Source organism: Oryx dammah, unplaced genomic scaffold (genome assembly GCF_014754425.2).
Source record: "Oryx dammah isolate SB20612 unplaced genomic scaffold, SCBI_Odam_1.1 HiC_scaffold_16, whole genome shotgun sequence".
NCBI classification, from domain to species: domain Eukaryota; kingdom Metazoa; phylum Chordata; class Mammalia; order Artiodactyla; family Bovidae; genus Oryx; species Oryx dammah.
This window is the reverse complement of record NW_024070200.1, coordinates 63,897,429-63,918,353: the sequence shown is the minus strand read 5'-3', so window position 1 is coordinate 63,918,353 and position 20,925 is coordinate 63,897,429. Positions and strand designations below refer to the sequence as shown.

Here is a 20,925-nt window from a genome sequence, read left to right as displayed (position 1 = left end):
TATGGCAGGCAGACTAATGGCTTCCAAAGAGGTCTATGTTCAATCCTACAAATCTATGAGTATATCGTGTTACATGGTAAATGGCATTAAGGTTGCAGATGGAATTAAGGTTGCTTTCCAGCTGACTTTCAGATGGAGATGCATCCTGGATTAGGGCCCAGTGTGATGAGGTTGGCAGAAGAGAGTCAGACAGAGATACAACTGAAGAAAAGCACAGACAGTTACAAAGCTGCTGGCTTTGAAGTTGGTGTAACCGGGGAACCAGCCAAGTAATGTAGGTGGCTTTAGAAGATGTAAAGAGCAAGAAAATGAATTCTAGAGCTTCTGGAAAGGAACACAACCCTACTGATTTTAGCCAAGCAAATTACATGCCAGACTTCTAAAGAACTATAAACGCAATAATTTTGGGTGCTTTAAACCACTAAGTGGTTATTTGTTACAACAGCAATAGGAATATACAGGCATATTGCTGTAATCTTGAATTAGTGATACTGAGGAGCAGTTACCACTTCATGGCTGAAGAAACAAGAAGAGAGACTGGTTACTGGAATTTTCCATGAAAGGATTTCAGCATTTGTTGCTTTGGCAGAATATCCATCCAACCTGCAGCCTTGAGGCAGGTAAGCTAAGAATAAATGGCACAACCTCTCTCTCCTCACAATATCTGTTCCTCCCCTGCAGTTGTCGAACTCAACCAGAAGCTGAAGCTTGAGAAACATCTAGTGTGGTCCAGACAGCCCAGCAAGCTAGGCATAAAGCTGGTAGAAATAGTAGAAGGAAGATTGAAGGGGCAATAGATGCCCAACATAATGTTATTCCCATTCTGCTTCCTCTACATGCTACTGTCCTATTTGTGCCCTTTGAAGCAAATCCTTCTAAAGAATTGTGTAGTCTCACTGACTCCAGGGCTTCTACCTCAGTGGGCTTTCATTCTAAACTTCTTAACCAGCACTGTTCTCAGCCCCTGCCAGAGACTTATACAATGCTTCTCTCACCATTATTCATCTTTCTCTCTTTTTTCTCTTCTCTTGTCTCCTAGGACTCCTCTCTTGAATATTCTCCCCCTGCTGTCTCTTTCTCTGCATTTTTATGTTGTACCTTTGCTTTCTCCACATTATAGTCCTTTAAAAGTGCCCCAGGTCTCTGTTTTCTATCTATACTCACTTCCCCCTGAATCTCATCCATACTTCCACGGTGTTAACTTACAAAATTACATATGCAGCCCCAGATCAAATATCTCAGAAATTCCAGCCTTGTGGATCCAATTGCTTGTTCTTTACATGTCCCAAATCAATGCCAATAAGTACTTCCCATGTAGTCTTCCCCTGTCAGATGGTGGCTCCCCCATCATTGATGTGGTTAACCCAAAACCCTCAAGGTCATCATTAACTCTTCTCTTTTTCTTACATTTCATAACTAATGTATCAGAAAATGCTGTTGACTGTATTTTATATATGATGATTTTCTGCCAGTTTTACTGATCTGAGTCACCAATCTCTTACCTCAATTATAATATTAATCTCCTAATTTGTCCCTTTGGTTCTAGCTTTGACCACCTACAGTCCACCAAAAGATGATTCTTCATTACTGAAGTTGACATTTCTCTGTTCAGGACCTTCCATGACCCTCTCCCTTCTCCCCCGCCTTCTGCTTAGGGCAAATGCCAGAGTCTTTACAATGCACTATACAGCTCTACATGATCTAGCCTATGACGGTTCCCCGCATGTCACCCAACAGCTTCTCTCTGACTCTGCTTCAACCTTACCAGTCATGGTCTCACTGTATCATTTTGGACAAGCTATTTTCTGTCTATGCAATAGACACCCTTCCTCAGGGTTTCTGACTGACAAACTGCATCATGCTTTTTAAAAACTCTAGTCTCAGGAAATATTGTCTCATTGCCTCCTATACTGACTACCTTATTAGCACTCTCAACATTCACAAGCTGATCTTATCTACCATATAACTGTATGTATTCATTGTATTTATGTTTTGGTCTTATTCCATGTAGGGGACATTGTCCATGTCATTAACTGATTTATATGAAGTACATATATGGGGCTTGGCTCCTACTGATATACTCCTAAATGAACTGGAGACAAAAGTATTTGAGTCAAGGAGATCATTTAGGAGGGATGATACAAGAAATCATGGGATTTGAGTCAGAAAGAGGCAATGGGAAGAGAAAGAAAGTAATATATTTAAAACACTTTCTGTCAGTCAAATGAACAAGTCTTGTAAGTGGTATGGTATATGGGTTAAACAGATTCCAAAAGCAAAAAGAGAAAGAACTAAGGCCTTTGGAACAATATGTGAGCACATAAGTAAAATAACACTGGGCACAAGTTGGAGAGAATCATAGGATTTGTTCCAGATTCTGGAGGAAAATTCTTATCTAGGTTGTTGTTGTTCAGTCTCTAAGTCATGTCTGACTTTTTGCAACCCCATGGACTGCAGCTCACCAGGCTCCTCTGTCCACCACTATCTCCCAGACTTTGCTAAAATTCATATTCATTGAGTAGGTGATGCTATCTATCCATCTCTTCCTCTGCCACTTCCCTTTCAATCTTTCCCAGTGTAAAGGTCTTTTCCAATGAGTTGGCTCTTCTCATCAAGTGGCCGAAGTACTGGAACTTCAACTTCATAAACAGCCCTTCTAATGAATATTCAGGGTTGATTTCCTTTAGGATTGACTTATCTGATCTCCTTGCAGTCCAAGGAAGCCTCAAGAGTCTTCTCCAGCACCACAATTTGAAAGCATCAGTTCTTTGGCATTCAGCCTTCTTTATGGTCTAACTATCACATCCATACATAACTACTGAAAAAAATCATGTGTCTGTTAGTTGCTCAGTCATGTCCAACTCTTTGGGACCCTATGGACTGTAGCCTGCCTGCCTTCTCTGTCCATGGAGTTATCCAGGCAAGAATACTGCAGTGGGTTGCCATTTCCTTCTCCAGGGGATCTTCCTGAGCCAGGAATCAAACCCAGGTCTCCTTCATTGCAGGCAGAATCTTTACAATTGGAGCCACCAGGGAGCCCTGTGGGAAAAACCATAGCTTTGACTATATGGACCTTTGTCTACAAAGTGATGTCTCTGCTTTTTAATATGGTGTCTAGGTTTGTCATAACTTTCCTTCCAAGGGGCAAGCATCTTTTAATTTCATGGCTGCAGTACTATTCCCAGTTATTTTGGAGCTCAAGAAAAGAATATGTCACTGCTTACACTTTTTCCCCTTCTATTTGCCATGAAGTGAGAGGACTGGATACCATGATCTTAGTTTTTGAATGCTGAGTTTTAATCCAGTTTTTCTACTCTCCTCTTTTACCATCATTAAGAGGCTCTTTAGTTCCTCTTCAGTTTCGGCCATTAAAGTGGCACATCTGAGGCTTTTGATATTTCTCCTTTGCAATCTTGATTCCAGCTTGTGATTCATCCAGCCTGGCATTTCACATTACATACTCTGCATATAGGTAGATAAGCAGAGTGACAATATACAGCCTTGTTGTACTCCTTTCCCAATGTTGCATCAGTCAAATGTTCCATGTCAGGTTCTAACTTCTGGTTCTTGGCACAGATATAGATTTCTCAGGAGACAGGTAAGGTGGTCTGCTATTCCCATCTCTTTAAGAATTTTCCAGTTTGTTGGGATCAAAATAATCCTACTCTTTAGCATAGTCAATGAAGCCAAAGTAGATGTTTTTTTGGGAGGGACTCCCTTGCTTGCTCCATGATCCAATGAATTTTGGCAATTTGATCTCTGGTTTTCCTGTCTCTTCCAAACCCAGTTTCTACTTCTGAAAGTTCTCAGTTCATGTACTACTGAAGTCTAGCTTGAAGGACTTTGAGCATGATCTTGCTAGCATGTGTAATGAGCACAATTCTACAGTAGTTTGGGGGCTTCCCTGGTAGCTCAGATGGTAAAGCATCTGCCTACAATGTGGAAGACCTGGGTGCGATCCCTGGGTCGGGAAGATCCCCTGAAGGAAATGACAACCCACTCCAGTACTCTTGCCTGGAAAATCCCTTGGACCAAGGAGCTTGGTAGGCTGCAGTCCATGCGGTCGCAAAGAGTCAGACACGACTGAGCAACTTCACTTCACTTCACTTCACTTCACTTTGAGTATTCTTTGACATTGCCCTTCATTGAAATTGGAATGACATTTTCCAATCCTGTGGCCACTGCTGAGTTTTCGAAATTGGCTAACACAATGAGTGCCCCACTTAACAACATAATCTTTTAGGATTTTAAATAACTTAGCTGGAATTCCATCACCTCAACTAGTTTTGTTCGTTGTAATGCTTCCTAAGGCCCATGTGACTTTGCACTCCAGGATATCCAGCTCTAGGTGAGTGATTACACAGTCATGGTTATCTGGGTCATTAAGACCTTTCTTGCATAGATCTGTGCATTCTTGCCACCTCTTCTTAATCTCTTCTGCTTCAGTTAGTTCCCTACTGTTTCTGTCCTTTATCATGCCCAAGCTTGTGTAAAATGTTCCCTTGATATCTCCAGTTTCTTTGAAAAGGTCTCTAGTCTTCCCATTCTATTGTTTTCCTCTATTTCTGTGCACTGTTTATTTAAGGAGGCCTTCTTATTTCTCCTTACTATTCTCTGGAAGTCTGCATTCAGTTGAGTATATCTTTCCCTTTCTCCCTTGCCTTTCACTTATGTTCTTTCCTCAGCTATTTGTAAAACCTCATCAGTCGACCACTTTGCCTTCTTGCATTTCTTCTTCTTTGGAATGGTTTTGACCACTGGCTCCTCTATATTGTTATGAAACTCAGTTTATAGTTCTTTAGGCACTCTGTCTATCAGATCTAATCTTGAGTCTGTTCATCATCTCCACTGTATAGTTATGAGGGTTTTGATTTAGGTCATACCTGTATGGCCTAATGGTTTTCCATAGTTTATTCAACTTAAGCCTGAATTTTACAATAAGGAGCTAGTGATCTAAGCCACTGTCAGCTCCACATCTTGATGTTACTGACTGTATAGAGCTTCTCCATCTTTGGCTGCAAATAACATAATCAGCCTGATTTTGATATATTGAGCATCTGGAGATACCCATGTGTAGATTCATCTCTTGGGTTGTTGGAAAAGGATGTTTACTATGACCAGTGTGTTGTCTTGCCAAAACTGTTCACTTTTGCCCTGCTTCATTTTGTACTCTAAGGACAAACTTGCCTGTTATTCCAGGTATCTTTTGACTTCCTACTTTCACATTCCAATCCTCTATGATGAAAAGGACATCTTTTTTGTTGTTACTTATATAAGGTGTCGGAGAAGGCAATGGCTCCTCACTCCAGTACTTTTGCCTGGAAAATCCCATGGATGGAGGAGCCTAGTAGGCTGCAGTCCATGGGGTCGCTGAGGGTCCGACACGACTGAGCGAGTTCACTTTCACTTTTCATTTTCATGCACTGGAGAAGGAAATGGCAACCCACTCCAGTGTTCTTGCCTGGAGAATCCCAGGGACGGCAGAGCCTGGTAAGCTGCCATCTATGGGGTCACACAGAGTCAGACACGACTGAAGCAACTTAGCAGCAGCAGCCCTCTCTCTTTTCTGGTAGCATATTGGACACCTTCCAACCTGGGAGGCTCATCTTCCAATGTCATATATTTTTGCCTTTTCCTACTGTACATAGGGCTCTCCAAACAAGAAGACTGGAGTTGGTTGCCATTTCCTCCTCCAGTGGACCATATTTTGTCAGTAATCTTTACTATGACCCGTTCTTCTTAGGTGATCTTGCATGTCATGGCTCATGGTTTCATTTAGTTGCAACCCATTCATCACAACAAGGCTCTGACTCATGAAAAAGTTGCAAAATGGTAAATATGACTACAAGTCTAGTAGATTCTTGTCCTGCTCTTTTAACTTATATGCAGTATACCTCATGCAAAATACTGGGCTGGATGAAGCACAAGCTGGAATCAAGATTGTTAGGACAAATATCAACAACCTCAGATATGCAGATGACACCACACCACCCTTATGGCAGAAAGTGAAGAGCAATTAAAGAGCCTCCTCATGAAGGTGAAAGAGGAAAGTTTAAAAGGTGGCCTAAAATTTAACATTAAAAAAACTAAGATCATGGCACCCAGTCCCATCACTTCATGGCCAATAGATGGGGAAGCAATGGAAACAGTGACAGATTTTATTCTCTTGGCCTCCAAAATCACTGCAGATGGTGACTGCAGTCATGAAATTAAAAGATGCTTGCTCCTTGGAAAAAAAACTATGGCAAACCTAGATAGCATGTTAAAAAGCAGAGACATTAATTTGCCAACAAAGGTCCATATAGTCAAAGCTATGGTTTTTCCATTAGTCATGTATGAATGTGAGAGTTGGTAAAAAAGGAAAGCTAAGCACCAAAGAATTGATGTTTTTGAACTTTGGTATTGGAGAAGACTCTTGAGAGTCCCTTGGCTGCAAAGAGATCAAACCAGTCAATCTAAAGGAAATCAATCCTGAATAATCATTGAAAATACTGATGCTGAAGCTGAAGCTCCAGTACTTTAGCCACCTGATGCAAAGAGCTGACTCATTAGAAAAGACCCTGATGCTGGGAAAGATTAAAGGCAGGAGGAGAAGGGGATGACAGCAGATGAGAGTGTTGGATGGCATCACTGACTTGATGGACATGAGTTTGAACAAGCTCCAGGAGATGGTTAAGGACAGGGAAACCTGGCATGCTGCAGTCCACGAGGTCGCAAAAAGCTGGACATGACTGAACGACTGAACAACAATTGGTAGGTTCATCAACCATCTCCAAAATGGGCCTGAACAAGTTGACATCATTAGTCTGTGGTAGAATCATGCTAACAGGGTCCTTAAAGCCACACACACTCAGAGAATGAGACCTGTCAGAACAGACCTAGATAAAGCCGGTTTTAGAATAATGCCTGCCCGAAACTGGATCCCTCCATGCATTGTTCCAAGCCTGTGAATATTTTTTGCCTTAAGGAAATACAGGTAATAGACTTCACCTGCGTTTCCAGAGAGATTCCTGGAATCTTTCAGGACATGAGTTCGAGTAAACTCTGGGAGTTAGTTGGTGATGGACAGGGAGGCCTGGCGTGCTGCAGTCCATGGGGTCGCAAAGAGTCAGACACGACTGAGCGACTGAACTGAACTGATTCTTAGATCCAATTATCTATTAATTCATTTAGTTGCAAAAAAATGTTTCATGGAAAAGTTAGAATGTGTTGGACACTTCTTGACCCTGGAGAGCTTCCAGCCTACAACACAGAAGACAAGGAATTCGAATTTACTGAGAGATATGTCAATATAAATGTGTCCCAACAATTGCTGAAGAAGCACAGAAAGGAGGAGGGTTCAGTTCTGGCACCCTATGGAAGAAATCACAATGATCAGGATTCTTAGCATCTCTCTACTTCTGCAGGTCACAGTATCCTAATGAGGTACCAAAGTTGGTGTTAGCAGAACTGTCTCCTAATCACAGCAATCAATAGGAAACATGCATATTGCACATTCCTGAAGATGTCCAATGTCCCTAAACACAAGGAAGAATTGTGTTGAATAAATCTGTGTTTAAAGCAGCACTCCTCAAATTCCTTTTACCAGAAAATACTTATTTCATGGAATATCAACAATGGCATTATTAGTCTATAAAACATCACTCTGAGCATTTCATTTATGAATAATAATACTGTTTTATGGATTTAGAAGACATATTGAGTATTTCAGTCATAGCTGAGGATAAAATGCAAAAAAAATAGCCTCACAAAATTAGCATACTAGTCAATAATTAAGTCTATATTTGATTTAAGTAGAATATTTACAGAAATATCCCACATGTATCCTTATAAAGGAAAAGAATTCCATTCTGCCACAGAGAATTTTTCAGATTTATTTCTCATAATACATTTTATATGCAAAATGTTTTTTTTTCAAATGAGTTGATTTATTTTTACCAATGCTATGGCCCATAAAAAATTAAAAATTAAAAGACTCTTGTTACTTGGGAAAAAATCCATGACAAACCTAAACAACATATTAAAAGGCAGAGAAATCACTTTGCCAACAAAGTCCATATAATCAAAGCTATGTTTTTTCCAGTAGTCATGTACGGATGTGAGAGCTGGACCATAAAGAAGGCTGAATACCAAAGAATTGATGCTTTTGAATTCTGGTGCTGGAAGAGTCTTGAGAGTTCCTTGGGATGCAAGGAGAGCAAACCAGTCAATCCTGAAGAAAATCACCCTATTCATTAGAAGGACTGATGCTGAAGCTATAGCTACAGTTCTTTGGCCACCTGATTTGAAGATATGACTCATTGGAAAAGACCCTGATGCTGGGAAGGATTGAAGGCACGAAGAGAAGGCAGTGACAGAGGAAAAGATGGTGGGATGGCATCACTGACACAATGGACATGAATTTGAGCAAACTCCAGGTTATAGTGAAGGACAGGGAAGCCTGGAATGCTGCAATCTATAGGGTCGTGAAGAGTTGGACATGACTTAGTGACTGAACAACAACAACAACGATTTTTAAAAGCTTTACAACCATAGTCAATCTTTGTATTACTGCATTTGTAAAGAAAATATCCTTTTGGATGATTAAAAAGTCCAATTTATATGCTTACAAATTAATAGTTGTTACATTCACTGTCAGCCATTGATGGGCATTAACTACAACACAATTCTCACAAGCAGGTGGTTGTTGATTATTGACATAATCTGGATTATGTTAATCAAGGAATGGTTTTATTAGTAGAATGTGTTTCTACAAAATAAATAACATAAAAATAAAAATAAACTCTTTTTGAGATTTCTTTATTTGGTGGTCACTTTTTATGTTTTAATATCTCCAAGTATGAAAACAAAACAAGTCCCTATTCTTACATGAGTTCATCTACTGATAAAAAAATATTTGGCTTTTATACTCTTTAAAATCAACATAATTCAAATGGGTTACACATCGTTCAATATGTTTCCTCACATAATTCTTAGCCTCTATCTATGTAAAATCTTTAGAGTTGCCTCACAAATATCATTTCAGTTTTGGGAGATCTGATCTGATAGCCCACTTAGGGAATTCCAAGTTATCATATTCTTCTTTCTGTAGAAACTCAAAGTTAATAGGATTCATGTCCAGAACTAATGGATCTGAAAAAGAGGTTCTATAATCCCCTTAAAATACTAAAGTAACATCATGGCAAATGTTCAACTTTTCCTTGTTGATAAGCTTCTTCATAATTCTTTTTAAGTAAACAAAGCATTTTTATTATAGCCATTCATTTAGCCAAAACCAATTTTGCAGAGAAAACTTAGCCTCTAGTGACAATTAAGGCTTTCAGGAAGGAGCATCAGGAATGAATGAGGTTATTTATAATATATAGAAATTGAGTCCATTGCTGTGGACTCAAGATAGAGTGAAATGGTAGAGTGGAACTTGAGCCCACAAAGAGCTCAAAGTCATACATGCCTACACACATGGCTATATGTTATTCTATATGTGTTTTTTTGTTTGTTTGTTTGTTTGTTTGGTCATATCCAACATGAATTTGGAGAAGGCAATGGCAACCCACTCCAGTGTTCTTGTCTGGAGAATCCCAGCAACGGCGGAGCCTGGTGGGCTGCCATCTATGGGGTCACACAGAGTCGGACACGACTGGAGAGACTTAGCAGCAACAGAAGCAGCAGCATGAATTAGGTGTCAACATTTAAGACTACTTGATAAGTATTCATAAAACACAACTGTGCTTTATGGCATTTCACAATGTGAAAGCACCCACAGTGTTCTAATGGCATTTAAGACGATCCTTGTTAAATAACTTTCTTTTTATAAACAAGTGTTATTCCTTGTTTTCAATCTCTTAACTTAATCTGCTGCTAAGTTGCTGCAGTCTATCCGACTCTGTGCGACCCCATAGACGGCAGCCTACCAGGTTCCTCCATCTGGTGATGTCCATGTGTAGAGTCTTCTCTTGTGTTGTTGGAAGAGGGTGTTTGCTATGACCAGTGCATTTTCTTGGCAAAATTCTATTAGCCTTTGCCCTGCTTCATTCCATATTCCAAAGCTAAATTTGCCTGTTACTCCAGGTGTTTCCTGACTTCCTACTTTTGCATTCCAGTCCCCTATAATGAAAAGGACATCTTTTCGGGGTGTTAGTTCTAAAAGGTCTTGTAGGTCTTCATAGAACCGTTCAACTTCAGCTTCTTCAGCATTACTGATTGGGGCATAAACTTGGATTACTGTGATATTGAATGGTTTGCCTTGGAAACGAACAGAGATCATTCTGTCGTTTTTGAGATTGCATCCAAGTACTGCATTTCAGACTCTTTTGTTGACCATAATGGCTACTCCATTTCTTCTAAGGGATTCCTGCCTGTAGTAGTAGATATAATGGTCATCTGAGTTAAATTCACTGATTCCAGTCCCTTTTAGTTCAGTGATCCCTAGAATGTTGACGTTCACTCTTGCCATCTCCTGTTTGACCAGTTCCAATTTGCCTTGATTCATAGACCTGACATTCCAGGTTCCTATCAATAGCAAGAATTCCAAAGAATAGCAAGAAGAGATAAGAAAGCCTTCCTCAGTGATCAATGCAAAGAAATAGAGGAAAAGAACAGAATGGGAAAGACTAGAGATCTCTTCAAAAAAAAAATTAGAGATACCAAGGGAACATTTCATGCACAGATGGGCTCGATAAAGGACAGAAATGGTATAGACCTAACAGAAGCAGAAGATATTAAGATATTAAGAAGAGGTGGCAAGAATACACAGAAGAACTGTACAAAAAAGATCTTCACGACCAAGATAATCACGATGGTGTGATCACTCACCTAGAGCCAGACATCCTGGAATGTGAAGTAAAGTGAGCCTTAGGAAGCATCACTATGAACAAAGCTAGTGGAGGTGATGGCATTCCAGTTGAGCTCTTTCAAATACTGAAAGATGATGCTGTGAAAGTGCTGCACTCAATATGCCAGCAAATTTGGAGAACTCAGCAGTGGCCACAGGACTGGAAAAGGTCAGTTTTCATTCCAATCCCAAAGAAAGGCAATGCCAAAGAATGCTCAAACTACTGCACAATTGCACTCATCTCACATGCTAGTAAAGTAATGCTCAAAATTCTCCAAGCCAGGCTTCAGCAATACGTGAACCGTGAACTCCCTGATGTTCGAGCTGGTTTTAGAAAAGGCAGAGGAAGCAGAGATCAAATTGCCAACATCTGCTGGATCATGGAAAAAGCAAGAGAGTTCCAGAAAAACATCTATTTCTGCTTTATTGACTATGCCAAAGCCTTTGACTGTGTGGATCACAATAAACTGTGGAAGATTCTGAAAGAAATGGGAATACCAGACCACCTGACCTGCCTCTTGAGAAACCTATATGCAGGTCAGGAAGCAACAGGTAGAACTGGACATGGAACAACACACTGGTTCCAAATAGGAAAAGGAGTACGTCAAGGCTGTATATTGTCACCCTGCTTATTTAACTTCTATGCAGAATACATCATGAGAAAAGCTGGGCTGGAAGAACCACAAGCTGGAATCAAGATTGCCAGGAGAAATCTCAATCACCTCAGATATGCAGATGACACCACTCTTATGGCAGAAAGTGAAGAGGAACTAAAAAGCCTCTTGATGAAAGTGAAAGAGGAGAGTGAAAAAGTTGGCTTAGCTCAACATTCAGAAAATGAAGATCATGGCATCCAGTCCCATCACTTCATGGAAAATAAATGGGGAAACAGTGGAAACAGTGTCAGACTTGATTTTTTTGGACTCCAAAATCACTGCAGATGGTGATTGCAGCCATGAAATTAAGTGACACTTACTCCTTGGAAGAAAAGTTATGACCAACCTAGATAGCATATTCCAAAGCAGAGACATTACTTTGCCAACTAAGGTCTAGTCAAGGCTAGGTTTTTTTCCAGTGGTCATGTATGGATGTTAGAGTTGACTGTGAAGAAAGCTGAGCACCGAAGAATTGATTCTTTTGAACTGTGGTGTTGGAGAAAACTCTTGAGAGTCCCTTGGACTGCAAAGCCATCCAACCAGTCCATTCTGAAGGAGGTCAGCCCTGGGATTTCTTTGGAAGGAATGATGCTAAGGCTTAAACTCCAGTACTTTGGCCACCTCATGTGAAGAGTTGACTCATTGGAAAAGATTAATGCTGGGAGGGATTGGGGGCAGGAGGAAAAGGGGACAACAGAGGAATAGATGGCTGGATGGCATTATTGACTTGATGCACGTGAGTCTGAGTGAACTCCGGCAGTTGTTGATGGACAGGGAGGCCTGGCGTGCTGATATTCATGGGGTCTCAAAGAGTCGGACACGACTGAGCGACTGAACTGAACTGAACTGAGGCCTCCCTGTTCATCACCAACTCCCAGAGTTCACCCAAACTCATGTGCATCGAATTGATGATGCCATCCAGCCATCTCAATGTAGTATCCTGATTGGAATCCTGAAACACGAAAGAATATTATGAGAAAACTGTGGAAATCTGAATAAAATATGGTCTTTATTTCAGTGTTCTGTAACAAATGGACCATATTAATGTAATATATTACTAATGGATACTAGATTTAGGGAATATAGGAACTTATGAAACATCTTCACAGTTTTTTTTATAAATCTAATACTGTTCTAAATTGAAAGTTTATTTTTTTAAAGTGGTAAATTTAAAAAGTGAAGTTCTGCTTCCAATGGTTATTGAGTGGCTTGCAGCACACCGAATCTCTCCCTGAGTTAAAACGAAAAAATGGATAGGGTAATATTGAAATCTGTTTTGAGACAGGTGTTGAAACAACCATAACTTGAGGGAACAAAGTCCTGGAGAACTGGACATCACACAGAGAGGTGAACCCACATTTTATTATTTTTTTATATTTTGGAACATTTTCTGAGCATCTAGAAATAGAATATGAATCAAACAATATAGGTAGAGCCTGGGGAAGGGGATGGGAAGTGCTATGAACAACTAGCTCCGTGTGTTGGAGTATCAGTAAGATTCAGTAATTAGAGGCCCTATGGTCAGACAGTTAGACTGAGGAATCCCTTTACATAGAAAATTAAGATGAAAGAAACTTTGGATGGTGATGTGACAAAGCAGTGGCACCACAGCAAGCCCTTCTGGATGAAATTAAAGAAGAACCTGACAATGTTCAAGTGATTCAGTGGTAAAAAAAAAAACTCCACCTGCCAGAGCAGGAGACCACAGAGATATGGCTTCAATCCCTGAGTCGGGAAGATCCCCTGGAGGAGAAAATAGCAACACACGCTAGTATTCCTGCCTGGAAAATTCCACGGACAGAGGAGCCTGCTGGGCTACAGCCTATAGGGTTGCGAAGAGTTGGACATGACTGAGTGACTGAGCACACACACACACACTTTGAATTGAATGAGCTTAGATTCATCCATTCAACAACTATTTATTCAATGTTATGATTATGAGAATAATAATGAGCTAGCATTTTGTTCATAAGTCATGTTTAACTTTTGGCTAACTGTAAGGCATCATGCTATGGAATTTATTTGTATTAAATCATTTTTCCCATAAATTTAGTCCAGTGGATTAGGTAATACTATCTTTTTAGATAAGGAAATTGAACCTGAGAAAAATAACTTGTTCTTAAAAGCTAGGATTGCTAACATTCTGTCGTTCCTGTGGTGGACCCTGTTCCTTGTCTTCATTTCTTACAGCCTGGGTGTTGTGGGAAGTGTCTTGTATTATAGTTGGTTGCTTGAGTGGCCTGGCAGGGGAGGGGCCCAGGAGCACGTGGAGGGCCCTGTGGACTGGAGAGGCACACAGCATGGCCAAAAACTGAATCAGTTGGTGTGGTTGAGGCTGAGCCCGACCCAGTGGAATACACCCTGCAGAAGTGGCTTCTGCATGGCAGACCTGGAGGCCCAGAGACATTTATATCTACAAGAAGACTGGCTTTATAGTCCAGCTGGCCTGCTGCCAGAAACTGCTGGGTGGAGGGGCAAAGGGTCAGAATGCCTGCACTGAGATCTACATCCACCACCTGGGCCTACCTATCAACTGTGCCATCCACATTGCCCTACAGCTGCAGGCTGGCAGCTTCAGGTCTTTGTACATGGTAGCCAGTACCTCCACCATGGAGCTTGTGGGTGAGCGGGAACCAGGGACAGATACAGCAGAGCCACTGACCCAGATCCACCAACTCAGTAATCCACATCCATGTCTTCAGGGTCACACTCAAGTAATTGAAATGAGGCTGGCCCACCTTAACCACCCACCCACCAAAAACTAGGTTCATATGTGGCTCTTCTTGTACTGGTTACTGCCATGGACCTTCTACCAGAAAAAGCCTGTCCCCTCATAGCCCAGAGAACTCTGAAATAGTGTCTTTTGTTGGGTCCAACCAGTGGGTCTTCCTGAATCTCTGTGGTCTGTAACCATTGTCCTATACAATAAAAACTTTCAAGTTGTGTTGATGCCTGGCCACCTCACTGCAAAAAAAAAAAAAAAAAAGAACCAGGAACACATTTGTTTCTGTCTGCTGTCAGAACCCATAGTCTCTATTGTGTTATGTTAACTGTGCTGGGTGTTGAATGTACAGAGGTAGAAAAACAGATAGAATCCCTGCCTATAGTGGACATGGTCCTTTCGGTCTAGTGTGGGAGGAGGAGGGATGTTAGACATTAAACAGATTATCATCCCCAAAAATATGAAATGATGTACTATGACAAGTGCTGTGAGTGAATGGGGATGGGAGAGCCTACATCAGGGAAACTAAGTTGCAGTTGGGAGCCAGGGTTTTAATTCACTATTGTAATTATAATGTATTTGTACACTTATGAGGGAGAGAGCATTGGTTTGAAACAGACTTAGGTTTGATTCCCATCTGTGCATTTGGTATTTTTGTGACCTTGCACAAGTTGATGAATGTCTCTAAACCTCACTTTTCTCGTCCATTGGCAGCAGCTGGTGCCAAGGAAAGTGGTAAATTAATGTGGTGGTTTCTAATCTTTGACATTTAATATTCCACAGAAATGGCAAAGTAACTTTGGGAAGTGATACATCAGTTATTTTGCTAATTACAGGGAGATTAAAAATATAATTACAATTTATTTTCACCATTCTTTCAAAAAAGTAAGACTGTTTTTTAAAAAGAAAATTTTGAAATATGTAAGGCTGACAAAACGTGGTCCACTGGAGAAGGGAAAGGCAAGCCACTTCAGCATTCTTGCCTTGAAAACCGCATGAATAGTATGAAAAAGCAAAAAGATATGGCACTGACAGATGAACTCCCCAGGTCAGTAGGTGCCCAATATGCTACCGGAGAAGAGTAGAGAAATAACTGCAGAAAGAACGAAGAGATGGAACCAAAACAAAGCAAAAACAACGCCCAGTTCTGGATGTGACAGGATGGAAGTAAAGTCCGATACTGTAAAGAACAATACTGCATAGGAACCTGGAATGTTAACTCTGTGAATCAAAGTGTATTCAGTTCAGTTCAGTTCAGTTCAGTTGCTCAGTCATCTCTGACTCTTTGCGACCCCATGAATCGCAGCACGCCAGGCCTCCCTGTCCATCACCAACTCCCGGAGTTCACTCAGACTCACATCCATAGAGTCAGTGATGCCATCCCACCATCTCATCCTCTGTCGTCCCCTTTTCCTCCTGCCCCCAATCCCTCCCAGCATCAGAGTCTTTTCCAGTGAGTCAACTCTTCACATGAGATGGCCAAAGTACTGGAGTTTCAGCTTTAGCATCATTCCTTCCAAAGAACATCCAGGGCTGATCTCCTTTTGAATGGACTGGTTGGATCTCCTTGCAGTCCAAGGGACTCTCAGGAGTCTTCTCCAACACCACAGTTCAAAGGAATCAATTCTTCAGCATTCAGGTTTCTTCACAGTCCAACTCTCACATCCATACATGACCACTGGAAAAACTGTTGCCTTGACTAGACAGACCTTTGTTGGCAAAGTAATGTCTCGATGAGGTCAAACAGGAGATGGCAAGAGTGAATATCAACATTTTAGCAATCACTGAACTAAAGAGGACTGGTGCCGGGGTCCAGCCCCGGTGGATCCAGGGTGATTCGAAGGTGGGGACGGAGTCAGCGTCCTTGGAAAAATACATATTTAATTACAGATAAATAGAGAGATTAGAAACGGATACTGTAGTAGGAAAATTAGTGGAGAAAAGGAGGCTGAATCCAGATGGGAATTCAGCCAGAGAAACGGGAGCAAAAAAGAAGCAACATAGGGGTATCAGTCTTTCCAGAAATTGATCCGATTTCTTTATTTTTGGGTTTGCTTATATACTTTTTGTTACACATAGGGATGAATACAGAGTCACATGGGGGTCAACAGTCCTGACCTTTATCAAAATCAGGTGCTTCACATAAATGTATATATAAAAGAAAAGGTCTTAGGGATATTACATCATCTTCTGGCCATGAGACCTGCTGACATTTTATGATCCTTCCTTTCTGATAAGCAAAAAACTTATTTTTTCCAAGGGTGTTTTTTCTTAAACCAGGCACCACCCTCCAAATAAAGTTACATTCCTATATGGTGAGGGTGTAGTGAGTTACAATCAAGAATGGAATTTATTTAACTGAAGGTTAACATGATTAATGTTAAAGGTTAATACTTATTTCTCCTATATGCTTAAAGGTTAATACTTATTTCTCCTATATGCTAGTTATATTCATTATAAGGGCAGGGAATGTGGAGATTTAGCAGCAAACGTCAGCCCAACAAATGAAAATCCTTTCACCAATGTTCCCCTTAAGATCTATTTAGTCTTAAGATAGTGATAAAGTTACATTTTTACATAGCAAGGACACAGTGACTTATAACAAAGTACAGTGATCTATTACAAAAGAGAAAATTCATTAACTCAAAAAGTCTAGTATTGCTAACATCAAAAACTACTATATCTCCTTTTCTATATTCCAAACATTGATTAATATATTCCCAGGTGCCTAAGGATATGGAAGCCTGGTGGCAATCATTGACTCAACAATGAGAAAAGCCCTATGCTAATTAAGACTTTCAAAATACTCCAAAACTCTCTGTGCTGTTTATGGTTGAGAGGTAGTAAACAATCATGTGCATAGTGACAGGAGTATGGATAATCCTGTCACACAAGCTAGTCTGTCAGCAGAGAGGTTTGACCTGAAACACCCTTGTCACACCCAGGGTAGGGAATTAGCAGCAATTATTGGCACAACAAATGAAAAACCCTTCACCAATATAATTCCTAACCAACCCACTATACTAATAATTTCCAACTCCCCAAAAGAATTTGCCTTTAGTAAGTCTAAAACATCTCGTGCCTCTCAGATTGGGAGGCTGTAAACAATCACATGTGGCCGGACGAACCTATACGGGCGGGCTAGATAACCTTCAGAGGAGTCCCTAAGCTGAAACACTCTTGTCATGTCCAAGAATTTTTATTGCCTTGGAGCTGCAAGTTAACTCCTTCTCCAAGAGAAATGGTTATGGGGGAGAGCCCCCGTAAAGTCAGAGGTGTAGGTGAGAGCATAAAATAGACTCTGGTTTTGGGGTAGATGCTTGGAACAGGGGGTTTCCTGAGGCTTGATCATGCCTTTGCATATGCCAAGCCTCCTTCTTCATGACCTTTGCCATGGGCGGAGTTCCTCACACTGGTTCCTGACTGGGAACTCTGACAGAGATGGGAATACCAGACCGCCTGACCTGCCTCTTGAGAAATCTGTATGCAGGTCAGGAAGCAACAATTAGAACTGGACATTGAACAACAGACTGGTTTCAGACTGGGATGGGTGAATTTAATTCAGATGACCATTATATCTACTACTGTCAGCAAGAATTCCTTAGAAGAAATGGAGTAGCCATCATAGTCAACAAAAGAGGCTGAAATGCAGTACTTGGGAGCAAATGATCTCTGTTCATTTCTTAGGCAAACCATTCAGTAACACAGTAATCCAAATCTATGGCCCAATCAGTAAATGTGAAGAAGCTGAAGTTGAATGGTTCTGACTTAAATTGAAGAAAGTAGGGAAAACTATTAGACCATTCAGGTATGACCTAATTCAAATCCCTTATGATTACACAGTGGAAGTGAGAAATAGATTTAAGGGTCTAGATCTGATAGATAGAGTGCCTGATGAACTATGGAATGAGGTTCGTGACATTGTACAGGAGACAGGAATCAAGACCGTCCCCATGGAAAAGAAATGCAAAAAAGCAAAATGGCTGTCTGGGGATGCCTTACAAATAGCTGTGAAAAGAAGAGAGGTGAAAAGAAGAGAGCTGTGAAAAGAAGAGGCAAAGGAGAAAAGGAAAGATATAAGCATCTGAATGCAGAATTCCAAAAAGTAGCAAGAAGAGATAAGAAAGCCTTCTTCAGCAATCAATGCAAAGAAATAGAGGAAAAGAACAGAATGGGAAAGACTAGAGATCTCTTCAAGAAAATTAGAGATACCGAGGGAACATTTCATGCAAAGATGGGCTCGATAAAGGACAGAAATGGTATAGACCTAACAGAAGCAGAAGATATTAAGAAGAGGCGGCAAGAATACACAGAAGAACTGTACAAAAAATATCTTCACGACCCAGATAATCACAATGGTGTGATCACTCATCTAGAGCCAGACATCATGGAATGTGAAGTCAAGTGGGCCTTAGAAAGCATCACTATGAAAAAAAATTAGTGGAGGTGATGGAATTCCAGTTGAGCTATTTCAAATCCTGAAAGATGATGCTGTGAAAGTGCTGCACCCAATATGCCAGCAAATTCAGAAAACTCAGCAGTGGCCACAGGACGGCAAATTTCAGTTTTCATTCCAACCCAAAAGAAAGGCAATGGCAAAGAATGTTCAAACTACCTTACAACTGCACTCATCTCATATGTTAGAAAAGTAGTGCCCAAAATTCTCCAAGCCAGGTTTCAACAGTACATGACCTGAGAACTTCCAGATGTTTAAGCTGGATTTAGAAAAGGCAGAGAAACCAGAGATCAAGTTGCTAACATCCGTTGGATCATCAAAAAAGCAAGGAGTTCCAGAAGACATCGACTTCTGCTTTATTGACTATGCCAAAGCCTTTCACTGTGTGGATCACAACAAACTATGGAAAATTCTGAAAGAGATGGGAATACCAGACCACCTTACCTGCATTCTGGGAAATCTGTATGCAAGTCAAGTAGCAACAATTAGAACTGGATATGGAAAAACAGACTGGTTGCAAATTGGGAAAGGAGTACAGCAAGGCTGTCTATTGTTACTCTGCTTATTTAGTTTATATGCAGAATACTGCAATATGCCAGGCTGGATGAAGCACTAGCTGGAATCAAGATTTCTGGAAGAAATATCAATAACCTCAGATATGGAGGTGACACCACCCTTATGGCAGAAAGTGAAGAACTAAAGAATCGCTTGATGAAAGTGAAGGAAGACAGTGAAAAAGTTGGGTTAAAACTCAACATTTAGAAAACAAAGATCATGGCATCTGGTCCCATTACTTCATACAAATCAATGGGGAAGAAGTGACAGACTTTATTTTGGGGGCTCCAAAATCACTACAGATGGAGACTGCAGCCATGAAATTTAAAGACGCTTACTACTTGGAAGAAAAGCTATGACCAACATAGACAGCATATCAGAAAGCCAAGACATTACTTTACCAACAAAGGTCCATCTAGTCAAAGCTATGGTTTTTCCAGTAGTTAGTTATGGATGTGAGAGTTGGACTATAAAGAAAACTGAACACGAAAGAATTTATGCTTCTGAACTATGGTGGTGCTGGAAAAGACTGTTGAGATTTCCTTGGACTGCAAGATCAAACCAGTCAATCCGAAAGGAAATCAGTCCTGAATATTCATTGGAAGGACTGATTCTGAAGCTGAAGTTCCAATACTTTGGCCACATGATATGAAGAACTGACTCATTAGAAAAGACCCTGATGCTGGGATAGATTGAAAGCAGGAGGAGACAGGGACGACAGAGGATGAGATGGTTGGATGGCCTCATTGACTCTACGGACATGAGTTTGAATAAGCTCCAGGATTTTGTGATAACCAGGGAATACTGGTGTGCTCCAGTCCTTTGGGTCACAAAGAGTCAGATACAGCTGAGCAACTGAACTGAACTGATGGTCAGAGGAAGTAAAGGGAAATCAACTCTACACTACATTAAATTTTTTAATCTTGATACTGAAAAAGGGTTTAAGAAAGCAAGGGAAAAGTCTCAGGAGCAGAATATAGCATTAACATCCTTCAGTTTGGGGGAAAAAAAAATTATCATTGAGAGATACCAGAAGAAGGGAATAGTGAACACCCCAAGGTCTCAGAATTCCTAAAGGGTTATCTGTAGAACAAATGTGAAATAGCCAAGAAACAAGCTTGTCAAATTACAACTCAGCCTTGAGTTACACTAATCCATGATCATATTGAAGTGATTAGCCCCAAACTTGTTGATCAAAAAGAAAAAGAATGAATTATCTTTGAAATATGATTTTAAAAAAAAACACTATTTTCATTACAAAGTATGTGACATTGTCAAATAAGCAAAACCCATAGGAAAAATAATAGGGTATAGACACAGTTCCACAGGTCATTAAGACACTGGAGTTAACCACCAAAGACTTTAGTATGGAAATAACTAATATTTTTAAGAGAAGAGAAAAATAATAAATGAAAATATAGATAATGTTACCAGAAAACAACTTTAAAAAAAATTCCAAAGGATTTTTTAATATCAAAAAATATTTTTTTGGCTTGAAACACCTCACATTTATTATCTTTGTTTTTCATTTATTTTTTATTGAAGGATAATTGCTTTACAGAAATTTGCTCTTTTCTGTCAAACCTCAACATGAATCAGCCATAGGTATACATATATCCCCTCCTTTTTGAAACTCTTTCCCATCTCCCTCCCCATCCCACCTTTTAGGTTGATATAGAGACCCTGTTTGAGTTTCCTGAGCCAT

General features: G+C 40.4%; 1 protein-coding gene and 1 pseudogene across 1 annotated transcript in view; both read left to right on the top strand.

The window, feature by feature from the left end:
* GABRG3 (gamma-aminobutyric acid type A receptor subunit gamma3) overlaps nt 1–20,925 on the top strand; it is an 823,115-nt gene that overhangs the window by 704,373 nt on the left and 97,817 nt on the right. The gene's annotated exons all lie outside the window — the stretch shown is intronic.
* Nucleotides 139–14,205, top strand: LOC120875667 (annotated as a pseudogene).